The 12005-nt window shown below is 44.7% G+C and overlaps 3 non-coding genes across 3 annotated transcripts; all 3 read left to right on the top strand.

The window, feature by feature from the left end:
- The first annotated feature begins 1190 nt into the window (after positions 1-1190).
- TRNAL-UAG lies at positions 1191-1263 on the top strand. The gene has a single exon. It is a non-coding gene; the product is annotated as a tRNA-Leu (tRNA).
- A 6425-nt stretch (positions 1264-7688) lies between these two features.
- On the top strand, positions 7689-7761 carry TRNAT-UGU. Its single transcript has one exon. It is a non-coding gene; the product is annotated as a tRNA-Thr (tRNA).
- Positions 7762-8448: 687 nt separating this feature from the next.
- Positions 8449-8521, top strand: TRNAT-UGU. Its single transcript has one exon. It is a non-coding gene; the product is annotated as a tRNA-Thr (tRNA).
- Positions 8522-12005: the final 3484 nt, after the last annotated feature.

Genomic DNA, 12005 nt, shown 5'->3' with positions numbered 1-12005 from the left:
AATGTAAAGTTCTATGTCTCATGAGAGCCCTGTTTCTCTTAAATGGTTTTGAAGGTCTTAGATTTTTTTCAGTTTATAGGGCAAAAAGATACACCTGGACAGAATGGAAAAAACCCATTGGGAAAAGCATGGTGGCTTCATAGCTCAGGGGTTAGAGCACTGGTCTTGGAAACCAGGGGTCGAGAGTTCTAATCTCACTGGGGCTTACATCTTTAGTCTGATGTGAGTATGGTCTTATCGATGACTTCAGGATCATCAAGGGTCCTCCAAAATGTCTTGTTTTCAACTATTTGAATATTAAGTCAGCAAATATAATGCTGGACTACTTCTCACACTACTTCTCCAGCTTTTCTTAAATGCTTGTATGTTTGAGTGCACAGCATTAGTCTTCACAGACTAATATTTTGAGCGCTGGTTTTGCAAAGCCTTGTACTGAACCAGCAACTATTCAGCCATATGCTACAAAATGTGCTACTTTCTTTTTCATAAAAAAATAGACTTTTAAGATAAACATTTTAGAATCTGATTCTGAAACCTTTGACTAATGTTTAACAGTACAGTTGGGCAGTCTTCTCTGGAGTCATGGAATTAAATACCACTTCTCACAGTCCCGATTTTTTTAAATGTCTGAGTGCACAGCGTCATTCTTCGCAGACTATGGTGTTGAGCACTGCTCTTGTAAACCATTTGACTTGTAATAAACCAGCAACTGCTATGCTGTACAGTGGACAAGGAAATGTTCTACTCTTTCTTTTTCCACCCAAAAAATAGACTTTTGAGATGAATATTTTTGAATCCCATTCTGAAATTTTTGGCCCCGTTTCCAACAGGACATCTGGGCGGTTTTAATTGGAGTCATGGAGTCAAATACCACTTCTCACGGTCAGTTGGTATGTCAGAGTGGACAGCATCAGTCTTCACATACTAGGATTTTGAACGCTGGTTTTGCAAATCAGGTGCCTTGTACTGGACCAGCAATTACTATGCCATGTGCTAAAAGAGTGGAGAAAAAAGTGTGCTACTCTTTCTTTTTCCTTAAAAAATAAATAGACTTTTAGGTTGAACTTTTTTTAATCTGATTCTGAAAAGTTTGCTTTTCTCAAATGTAGCCGAAGATTTTTCCTTTGCTGAAGTTTTTAGATAAAAAAAAACCTTGGTCATAAAACGCACCTTCAGCTTGTGTGTTGTTTGGCTTCATAGCTCAGGGGTTAGAGCACTGGACTTAGGAACCAGAAGTCGTGAGTTCAAATCTCACTGAGGCTTCTTTATTACCTTAGGGTGATGTAAGCGCAACACTGCTTAAGATCTGAAACAGTATGTAGGATCAACGAGGATCTTTCAAAGTGTTTTCTTTTCAGCTATCTGAATTTTAAACCAGCAACTATAATGCTGTAGTGCTGCACCAGTGGACTTCTTGTTTACACCAAAAAATTAACTTTTAAGATGAACATTTTTGCATCTGATTCTGAAACCTTTGACCCCTATGTTAGACTATGATGGCACACGTTTTGTGTTGACATGCGAAATGATGACTGACTTACATCGAATTCTCTGAGCTCTTCCTCACATTTAGGTCAGGTTGGCCAAACAATGTAAAGTTCTATGTCCCATGAGAGCCCTGTTTCTCTTAAATGGTTTTGAAGGTCTTTGATTTTTTTCAGTTTATAGGGCAAAAAGATACACCTGGACAGAATGGAAAAAACCCATTGGGAAAAGCAGTGCATGGTGGCTTCATAGCTCAGGGGTTAGAGCACTGGTCTTGTAAACCAGGGGTCGTGAGTTCAAATTTCACTAGGGCCTACATCTTTAGTCTCATGTGCGTATGGTCTTATTGATGACCCTTTATGACTTCAGGATCATCAAGGGTCCTCCAAAATGTCTTGTTTTCAACTATTTGAATATTAAGTCAGCAAATATGATGCTGGACTACTTCTCACAGTCCAGCTTTTCTTAAATGCTTGTATGTTAGAGTGGACAGCATCAGTCTTCACAGACTAATATTTTGAGCGCTGGTTTTGCAAACCAGGTGCCTTGTACTGAACCAGCAACTATTCAGCCATATGCTACAAAATGTGCTACTTTCTTTTTCATCAAAAAATAAACTTTTAAGTAGGGATGAGCGAACCCAAACCTAATTTTGGGGTGTCCGTGACACGGACCCGAACCCGAACATTTTCGTAAATGTCCGGGTTCGGTGCTTTCTTGGCGCTTTTTGAAAGACTGCAAAGCAGCCAATCAACAAGCGTCATACTACTTGCCCCAAGAGGCCATCACAGCCATGACTACTATTGGCATGGCTGTGATTGGCCAGTGCAGCATGTGACCCAGCCTCTATTTAAGCTGGAGTCACGTAGCGCCGCACGTCACTCTGCTCTGATCAGTGTAGGGATAGGATGCAGATGCTGCTGTTAGGGCGAGATTAGGCAGTGATTTATTTACTGAAGTGATCGATATACAGCTGTGTATCATACAACCTCTGCTATTCAATTGCTCACTGTTTAAAGGCTGCCCAGAGCGTCTTTCAGTCACTTTTTTCTGGGGTGATCGGCGGCCATTTTGTGTCTTGTGGTGCGCCAGCACAAACTGCCACCAAGTCTATTTTTAACCATCAATAGTGTGGTTTTTTTTTGCTATATCCTACATCAGGGGCTTGGCTGTGCTTGCTATTTTATTGAGGGGTAAAATACAATTGCCAAAATAGCAGTACCCTAAATCTGGTGTTTCAGCTGTGGCTAGCCAATTGTAATACTGTCTGCTGTCTGCCGAAACACAGTTTTTGTTCTGGGTTGAATACAATTCCCAACTTAGCAATTCCCTAAATAATAGTTTTCTGCTGTATCAGGCCAAGTTTAAATCTATCCATAAAAGGGTATATTAGATTGAAGGTGCTGATAGAGCTGCAGAAAGATATGTCTTTCACCTTTGGTGCGACACAAGGTTAAGTCTTTCACCTTTGGTGACGCTCAAGGTTAGGTCTTTCAGCTTCGGTGCTGCAAAAGATACGTTTTTTTTTATGCTAGGTTAACCTCAATAACTTCACACGCTACCGTGCATTTCCAAGTCTAATTCTGTCCGTAAAAGGGATACCTGTCATCCAGGGCCTAAATACTAGGCATACAATTTATATTCAGCTAAATCTGTTGTTACTGCTGTGCTTGTATTAGTGTAATACGGTACCTAAATAGATAGCCAGATAGTGTTAGGTGCCTGTAAAAAAAAGGCCTGAATTTGAATTCAATACATTGGGCCAAATAATTTTTTTCTTATTGTGGTGAACGGTAACAATGAGGAAAACATCTAGCAAGGGACGCGGACGCGGACATGGTCGTGGTGGTGTTAGTGGACCTTCTGGTGCTGGCAGAGGACGTGGCCGTTCTGCCACAGCCACACGTCCTAGTGAACCAACTACCTCAGGTCCCAGTAGCCGCCAGAATTTACAGCGATATTTGGTGGGGCCCAATGCTGTTCTAAGGATGGTAAGGCCTGAGCAGGTACAGGCATTAGTCAATTGGGTGGCCGACAGTGGATCCAGCACGTTCCCATTATCTCCCACCCAGTCTTCTGCAGAAAGCGCACAGATGGCGCCTGAAAACCAAGCCCATCAGTCTGTCACATCACCCCCATGCATATCAGGGAAACTGTCTGAGCCTCAAGTTATGCAGCAGGTCTCTTATGCTGTTTGAAGACTCTGCTGCCAGGGTTTCCCAAGGGCATCCACCTAGCCCTTCCCCAGCGGTGGAAGACATAGAATGCACTGACGCACAACCACTTATGTTTCCTGATAATGAGGACATGGAAATACCACCTCAGCACGTCTCTGATGAAGACGAAACACAGGTGCCAACTGCTGCGTCTTTCTGCAGTGTGCAGACTGAACAGGAGGTCAGGGAGGAAGACTGGGTGGAAGACGATGCAGGGGACGATGAGGTCCTAGACCCCACATGAAATGAAGGTCGTGCCACTGACTTTCAGAATTCGGAGGAAGAGGCAGTGGTGAGACCGAGCCAACAGCGTAGCAAAAGAGGGAGCAGTGGGCAAAAGCAGAACACCCGCCGCCAAGAGAGTCCGTCTGCTACTGGCCACCGCCATCTGGGACCGAGCACCCAAAAGGCAGCTTCAAGGAGTTCCCCGGTGTGGCAGTTCTTCAAACAATGTGCTGACGACAAGACCCGAGTGGTTTGCACTCTGTGCCATCAGAGCCTGACGCGAGGCATTAACGTTCTGAACCTTAGCACAACCTGCATGACCAGGCACCTGCATGCAAAGCATGAACTGCAGTGGAGTAAACACCTTAAAAACAAGGAACTCACTCAGGCTCCCCCTGCTACCTCTTCTGCTGCTGCCGCCTCAGCCTCTTCCTCCGCCTCTGGAGGCACGTTGGCACCTTCCGCCCAGCAAACAGAGGATGTACCACCAACACCACCACCTCCGTCACCAAGCATCTCAACCATGTCACACGGCAGCGTTCAGCTCTCCATCTCACAAACATTTGAGAGAAAGCGTAAATTCCCACCTAGCCACCCTCGATCCCTGGCCCTGAATACCAGCATTTCTAAACTACTGGCCTATGAAATGATGTCATTCAGGCTGGTGGACACAGACAGCTTCAAACAGCTCATGTCGCTTGCTGTCCCACAGTATGTTGTTCCCAGCCGCCACTACTTCTCCAAGAGAGCCGTGCCTTCCCTGCACAACCAAGTATCCGATAAAATCAAGTGTGCACTGTGCAACGCCATCTGTGGCAAGGTCCACCTAACCACAGATACGTGGACCAGTAAGCACGGCCAGGGACGCTATATCTCCCTAACTGCACACTGGGTAAATGTAGTGGCGGCTGGGCCCCAGGCGAAGAGCTGTTTGGCGCACGTCCTTCCGCCGCCAAGGATCGCAGGGCAACATTCTTTGCCTCCTGTTGCCTCCTCCTCCTAATCGGCTTCCTCCTCCTCTTCTTCCACCTGCTCATCCAGTCAGCCACACACCTTCACCACCAACTTCAGCACAGCCCGGGGTAAACGTCAGCAGGCCATTCTGAAACTCATATGTTTGGGGGACAGGCCCCACACCGCACAGGAGTTGTGGCGGGGTATAGAACAACAGACCGACGAGTGGTTGCTGCCGGTGAGCCTCAAGCCCGGCCTGGTGGTGTGCGATAATGGGCGAAATCTCGTTGCAGCTCTCGGACTAGCCGGTTTGACGCACATCCCTTGCCTGGTGCATGTGCTGAATTTGGTGGTGCAGAAGTTCATTCACAACTACCCCGACATGTCAGAGCTGCTGCATAAAGTGCGGGCCGTCTGTGCGCGCTTCCGGCGTTCACATCCTGCCGCTGCTCGCCTGTCTGCGCTACAGCGTAACTTCGGCCTTCCCGCTCACCGCCTCATATGCGACGTGCCCACCAGGTGGAACTCCACCTTGCACATGCTGGACAGACTGTGCGAGCAGCAGCAGGCCATAGTGGAGTTTCAGCTGTAGCACGCAGGGGTCAGTCGCACTGCGGAACAGCACCACTTCACCACCAATGACTGGGCCTCCATGCGAGACCTGTGTGCCCTGTTGCGCTGTTTCGAGTACTCCACCAACATGGCCAGTGGCGATGACGCCGTTATCAGCGTTACAATACCACTTCTGTGTCTCCTTGAGAAAACACTTAGGGCGATGATGGAAGAGGAGGTGGCCCAGGAGGAGGAGGAGGAGGGGTCATTTTTAGCACTTTCAGGTCAGTCTCTTCGAAGTAACTCAGAGGGAGGTTTTTTGCAACAGCAGAGGCCAGGTACAAATGTGGCCAGACAGGGCCCACTACTGGAGGACGAGGAGGACGAGGATGAGGAGGAGGTGGAGGAGGATGAGGATGAAGCATGTTCACAGCGGGGTGGCACCCAACGCAGCTCGGGCCCATCACTGGTGCGTGGCTGGGGGGAAACACAGGACGATGACGATAAGCCTCCCACAGAGGACAGCTTGTCCTTACCTCTGGGCAGGCTGGCACACATGAGCGACTACATGCTGCAGTGCCTGCGCAACAACAGCAGAGTTGCCCACATTTTAACGTGTGCGGACTACTGGGTTGCCACCCTGCTGGATCCCCGGTACAAAGACAATGTGCCCACCTTACTTTCTGCACTGGAGCGTGATAGGAAGATGCGCGAGTACAAGCGCACGTTGGTAGACGCGCTACTGAGAGCATTCCCAAATGTCACAGGGGAACAAGTGGAAGCCCAAGGCGAAGGCAGAGGAGGAGCAAGAGGTCACCAATGCAGCTGTGTCACGGCCAGCTCCTCTGAGGGCAGGGTTAGCATGGAAGAGATGTGGAAAAGTTTTGTCACCACGCCACAGCTAACTGCACCACCACCTGATACGGAACGTGTTAGCAGGAGGCAACATTTCACTAACATGGTGGAACAGTACGTGTGCACACCCCTCCACGTACTGACTGATGGTTCGGCCCCATTCAACTTCTGGATCTCCAAATTGTCCACGTGGCCAGAGCTAGCCTTTTATGCCTTGGAGGTGCTGGCCTGCCCGGCGGCCAGCGTTTTGTCTGAACGTGTATTCAGCACGGCAGGGGGCGTCATTACAGACAAACGCAGCCGCCTGTCTAAAGCCAATGTGGACAAGCTGACGTTCATAAAAATGAACCAAGCATGGATCCCACAGGACCTGTCCATCCCTTGTGCAGATTAGACATTTATAACTACCTCCCCTTAACCATATATTATTGTACTCCAGGGCACTTCCTCATTCAATCCTTTGTTTATTTTCATTTTACCATTATATTGCGGGGCAACCCAAAATTGAATGAACCTCTCCTCTGTCTGGGTGCCGGGGCCTAAAAATATCTGACAGTGGCCTGTTCCATTGTTGGGTGACATGAAGCCTGATTCTCTGCTATGACATGAAGCCTGAATCTCTGCTATGGGACCTCTCTCCTCTGTCTGGGTGCCGGGGCCTAAAAATATCTGACAGTGGCCTGTTCCAGTGTTGGGTGACATGAAGCCTGATTCTCTGCTATGACATGAAGCCTGATTCTCTGCTATGGGACCTCTCTCCTCTGTCTGGGTGCCGGGGCCTAAAAATATCTGAAAATGGCCTGTTCCAGTGTTGGGTGACATGAAGCCTGATTCTCTGCTATGACATGAACTTGTCTGTGGTTTCGCTTCACAGCTCATGGGTTAGAGCGCTGGTTTTATAAACCAGAAGTCGTGAGTTCAAATCTCACTGAGGTCTCTTTATTACCTTAGGTTGATTTAAGCGCAACACTGCTTAAGATCTGAAACAGTATGTAGGATCAACGAGGATCTTTCAAAGTGTTTTCTTTTCAGCTATCTGAATTCTAAACCAGCAACTATAATGCTGTAGTGCTGCACCAGTGGACTTCTTGTTTACACCAAAAAATTTACTTTTAAAATGAACATCTTTGCATCTGATTCTGAAACCTTTGGCCCCTATGTTAGACTATAATGGCACACGTTTTGTGTTGACATGCGAAATGATGACTGACTTACATCGAATTCTCTGAGCTCTTCCTCACATTTAGGTCAGGTTGGCCAAACAATGTAAAGTTCTATGTCCCATGAGAGCCCTGTTTCTCTTAAATGGTTTTGAAGGTCTTTGATTTTTTTCAGTTTATAGGGCAAAAAGATACACCTGGGCAGAATGGAAAAAACCCATTGGGAAAAGCTGCGCATGGTGGCTTCATAGCTCAGGGGTTAGAGCACTGGTCTTGTAAACCAGTGGTCATGAGTTCAAATCTCACTGGGGCCTACATCTTTAGTCTGATGTGAGTATGGTCTTATCGATGACCCTTTATGACTTCAGGATCATCAAGGGTCCTCCAAAATGTCTTGTTTTCAACTATTTGAATATTAAGTCAGCAAATATGATGCTGGACTACTTCTCACAGTCCAGCTTTTCTTAAATGCTTGTATGTTAGCATCAGTCTTTACAGACTAATATTTTGAGCACTGGTTTTGCAAACCAGGTGCCTTGTACTGAACCAGCAACTATTCAGCCATATGCTACAAAATGTGCTACTATCTTTTTCATCAAAAAATAGACTTTTAAGATAAACATTTTAGAATCTGATTCTGAAACCTTTGACTAAGGTTTAACAGTACAGCTGGGCAGTCTTCTCTGGAGTCATGGAATCAAATACCACTTCTCACGGTCAGTTTGTATGTCAGAGTGGACAGCATCAGTCTTCACATACTAGGATTTTGAACGCTGGTTTTGCAAATCAGGTGCCTTGTACTGGACCAGCAGTTACTATGCCATGCGCTATAACAGTGGAGAAAAAAGTGTGCTACTCTTTCTTTTTCCTTAAAAAATAAATAGACTTTTAGGTTGAACTTTTTTTAATCTGATTCTGAAAAGTTTGCCTTTCTCAAATTTGTGTCTTTCTCAAAAAAAAAACCTTGGTCAGAAAACGCACCTTCTGCTTGTCTGTGGTTTGGCTTCATAGCTCAGGGGCTAGAGTGCTGGTCTTGTAAACCAGAAGTCGTGAGTTCAAATCTCACTGAGGCCTATTTATTACCTTAGGTTGATGTAAGAGCAACACTGCTTAAGATCTGAAACAGTATGTAGGATCAACGAGGATCTTTCAAAGTGTTTTCTTTTCAGCTATCTGAATTCTAAACCAGCAACTACACTCACCTAAAGAATTATTAGGAACACCTGCTCTATTTCTCATTAATGCAATTATCTAGTCAACCAATCACATGGCAGTTGCTTCAATGCATTTAGGGGTGTGGTCCTGGTCAAGACAATCTCCTGAACTCCAAACTGAATGTCAGAATGGGAAAGAAAGGGGATTTAAGCAATTTTGAGTGTGGCATGGTTGTTGGTGCCAGACGGGCCGGTCTGAGTATTTCACAATCTGCTCAGTTACTGGGATTTTCACGCACAACCATTTCTAGGGTTTACAAAGAATGGTGTGAAAAGGGAAAAACATCCAGTATGTGGCAGTCCTGTGGGTGAAAATGCCTTGTGGATGCTAGAGGTCAGAGGACAATGGGCCGACTGATTCAAGCTGATAGAAGAGCAACGTTGACTGAAATAACCACTCGTTACAACCGAGGTATGCAGCAAAGCATTTGTGAAGCCACAACACGCACAACCTTGAGGCGGATGGGCTACAACAGCAGAAGACCCCACCGGGTAGCACTCATCTCCACTACAAATAGGAAAAAGAGGCTAAAATTTGCACAAGCTCACCAAAATTGGACTGTTGAAGACTGGAAAAATGTTGCCTGGTCTGATGAGTCTCGATTTCTGTTGAGACATTCAAATGGTAGAGTCCGAATTTGGCGTAAACAGAATGAGAACATGTATCCATCATGCCTTGTTACCACTGTGCAGGCTGGTGGTGGTGGTGTAATGGTGTGGGGGATGTTTTCTGGGCACACTTTAGGCCCCTTAGTGCCAATTGGGCATTGTTAAAATGCCACGGGCTACCTGAGCATTGTTTCTGACCATGTCCATCCTTTCATGACTACCATGTACCCATCCTCTGATGGCTACTTCCAGCAGGATAATGCACCATGTCACAAAGCTCGAATCATTTCAAATTGGTTTCTTGAACATGACAATGAGTTCACTGTACTAAAATGGCCCCCACAGTCACCAGATCTCAACCCAATAGAGCATCTTTGGGATGTGGTGGAACGGGAGCTTCATGCCCTGGATGTGCATCCTTCAAATCTCCATCAACTGCAAGATTCTATCCTATCAATATGGGCCAACATTTCTAAAGAATGCTATCAGCACCTTGTTGAATCAATGCCACGTAGAATTAAGGCAGTTCTGAGGGAAAAAGGGGGTCCAACACTGTATTAGTATGGTGTTCCTAATAATTCTTTAGGTGAGTGTATAATGCTGTAGTGCTGCACCAGTGGAATTCTTGTTTACACCAAAAAATTTACTTTTAAGATGAACATCTTTGCATCTGATTCTGAAACCTTTGGCCCCTATGTTAGACTATGATGGCACACGTTTTGTGTTGACATGCGAAATGATGACTGACTTACATCGAATTCTCTGAGCTCTTCCTCACATTTAGGTCAGGTTGGCCAAACAATGTAAAGTTCTATGTCCCATGAGAGCCCTGTTTCTCTTAAATGATTTTGAAGGTCTTTGATTTTTTTCAGTTTATAGGGCAAAAAGATACACCTGGACAGAATGGAAAAAATTCTGATGTGAGTATGGTCTTATCGATGACCCTTTATGACTTCTGGAGACATTCTTCGCAGACTATGGTGTTGAGCACTGCTCTTGTAAACCATTTGACTTGTAATAAACCAGCAACTGCTATGCTGTACAGTGGACATGGAAATGTTTTACTCTTTCTTTTTCACCCCGAAAAATAGACTTTTGACATGAATATTTTTGAATCCCATTCTGAAATTTTTGGTCCCGTTTTCAACAGGCCATCTGGGCGGTTTTCATTGGAGTCATGGAGTCAAATACCACTTCTCACGGTCAGTTTGTATGTCAGAGTGGACAGCAACAGTCTTCACATAGTAGGATTTTGAACGGTGGTTTTGCAAACCAGGTGCTTTGTACTGAACCAGGAACCATTCAGCCTTGTGCTATAACAGTGGACAAAAAACGTGCTACTCTTTCTTTTTCATCAAAAAATAAATAGACTTTTAGGTTGAACATTGTTGTAGCTACACCTGCGCTGTTCTTCCTAATTTATAAGAGCTGAAGAGATATATGTAGAGGGTGAGTCAAAAGTTTCAGGACACTTTTTTATTTCAGAAACAAAAATATGTGAATATCCCAGCAAGTATTGTGTGAGGGGGGCCTATATATTAAGCTATGTGCAGAACATGGCGCCATCTTGAAAGTCACCATATTGGATTAAGGGCATATTTTTACATTGGGAAGTGGGTCATGTAGCATTTTAAAGAAGACCAGAATTTTTTCAGAAATCGATTGCTGCAATCAGATTAGCAATCTTGTCTTTCAAAACTTATAGACACAGAAAGTTGCAAGAACAGACAGGAAGGTTTCTTGTGATGCACAGCTATTTGATATGCTGGACACAGATTCTATCTTTAGTTACCTGTAACGAACAACAACAGTTTTGAACTTTCTGTGTTGATAACTTTTCAAATCTCAGTGCGGCAATTGGTTGTTATGCTCCATGACCTCCTTCCCATTGTAAAAATTTGCTCTTGATCCAATATAGAAGCTTTCCAGATGGCGTTCATGTTCTGGACATAGAGTAAAAGACAGGCCCCCCCTCACTCATTATTTGCAGGGGTACACAGATATTTCATGGTGTGTCCTACGACTTTTGACTCTGTATATATATGTATATATATATTTGTATATATGTACGTATGTACATATATATATATATATATATACATACATATATATATACAGTCGTGGCCAAAAGTTTTGAGAATGACAAAAACATTAGTTTTCACAAAGTTTGCTGCTAAACTGCTTTTAGATCTTTGTTTCAGTTGTTTCTGTGATGTAGTGAAATATAATTACACGCACTTCATACGTTTCAAAGGCTTTTATCGACAATTACATGACATTAATGCAAAGAGTCAGTATTTGCAGTGTTGGCCCTTCTTTTTCAGGACCTCTGCAATTCGACTGGGCATGCTCTCAATCAACTTCTGGGCCAATTCCTGACTGATAGCAACCCATTCTTTCATAATCACTTCTTGGAGTTTGTCAGAATTAGTGGGTTTTTGTTTGTCCACCCGCCTCTTGAGGATTGACCACAAGTTCTCAATGGGATTAATATCTGGGGAGTTTCCAGGCCATGGACCCAAAATGTCAACGTTTTGGTCCCTGAGCCACTTAGTTATCACTTTTGCCTTATGGCACGGTGCTCCATTGTGCTGGAAAATGCAATGCAATGTGACTTTTTGTTTGAATATGACTGCTTGTTTTATCACTTGCCTAAAGTGTGAATAAAACACTGAATTGTTTGTTGCCTCTATACTGCGTCTGCTAATCCTGTCTACCAGAGCGAGTCCCCACAA

This window comes from Bufo bufo, unplaced genomic scaffold, assembly GCF_905171765.1.
Source record: "Bufo bufo unplaced genomic scaffold, aBufBuf1.1, whole genome shotgun sequence".
NCBI classification, from domain to species: Eukaryota; Metazoa; Chordata; class Amphibia; order Anura; family Bufonidae; genus Bufo; species Bufo bufo.
The sequence above is the reverse complement of the archived record's forward strand: the minus strand, read 5'-3'. Positions and strand labels throughout refer to the sequence as shown.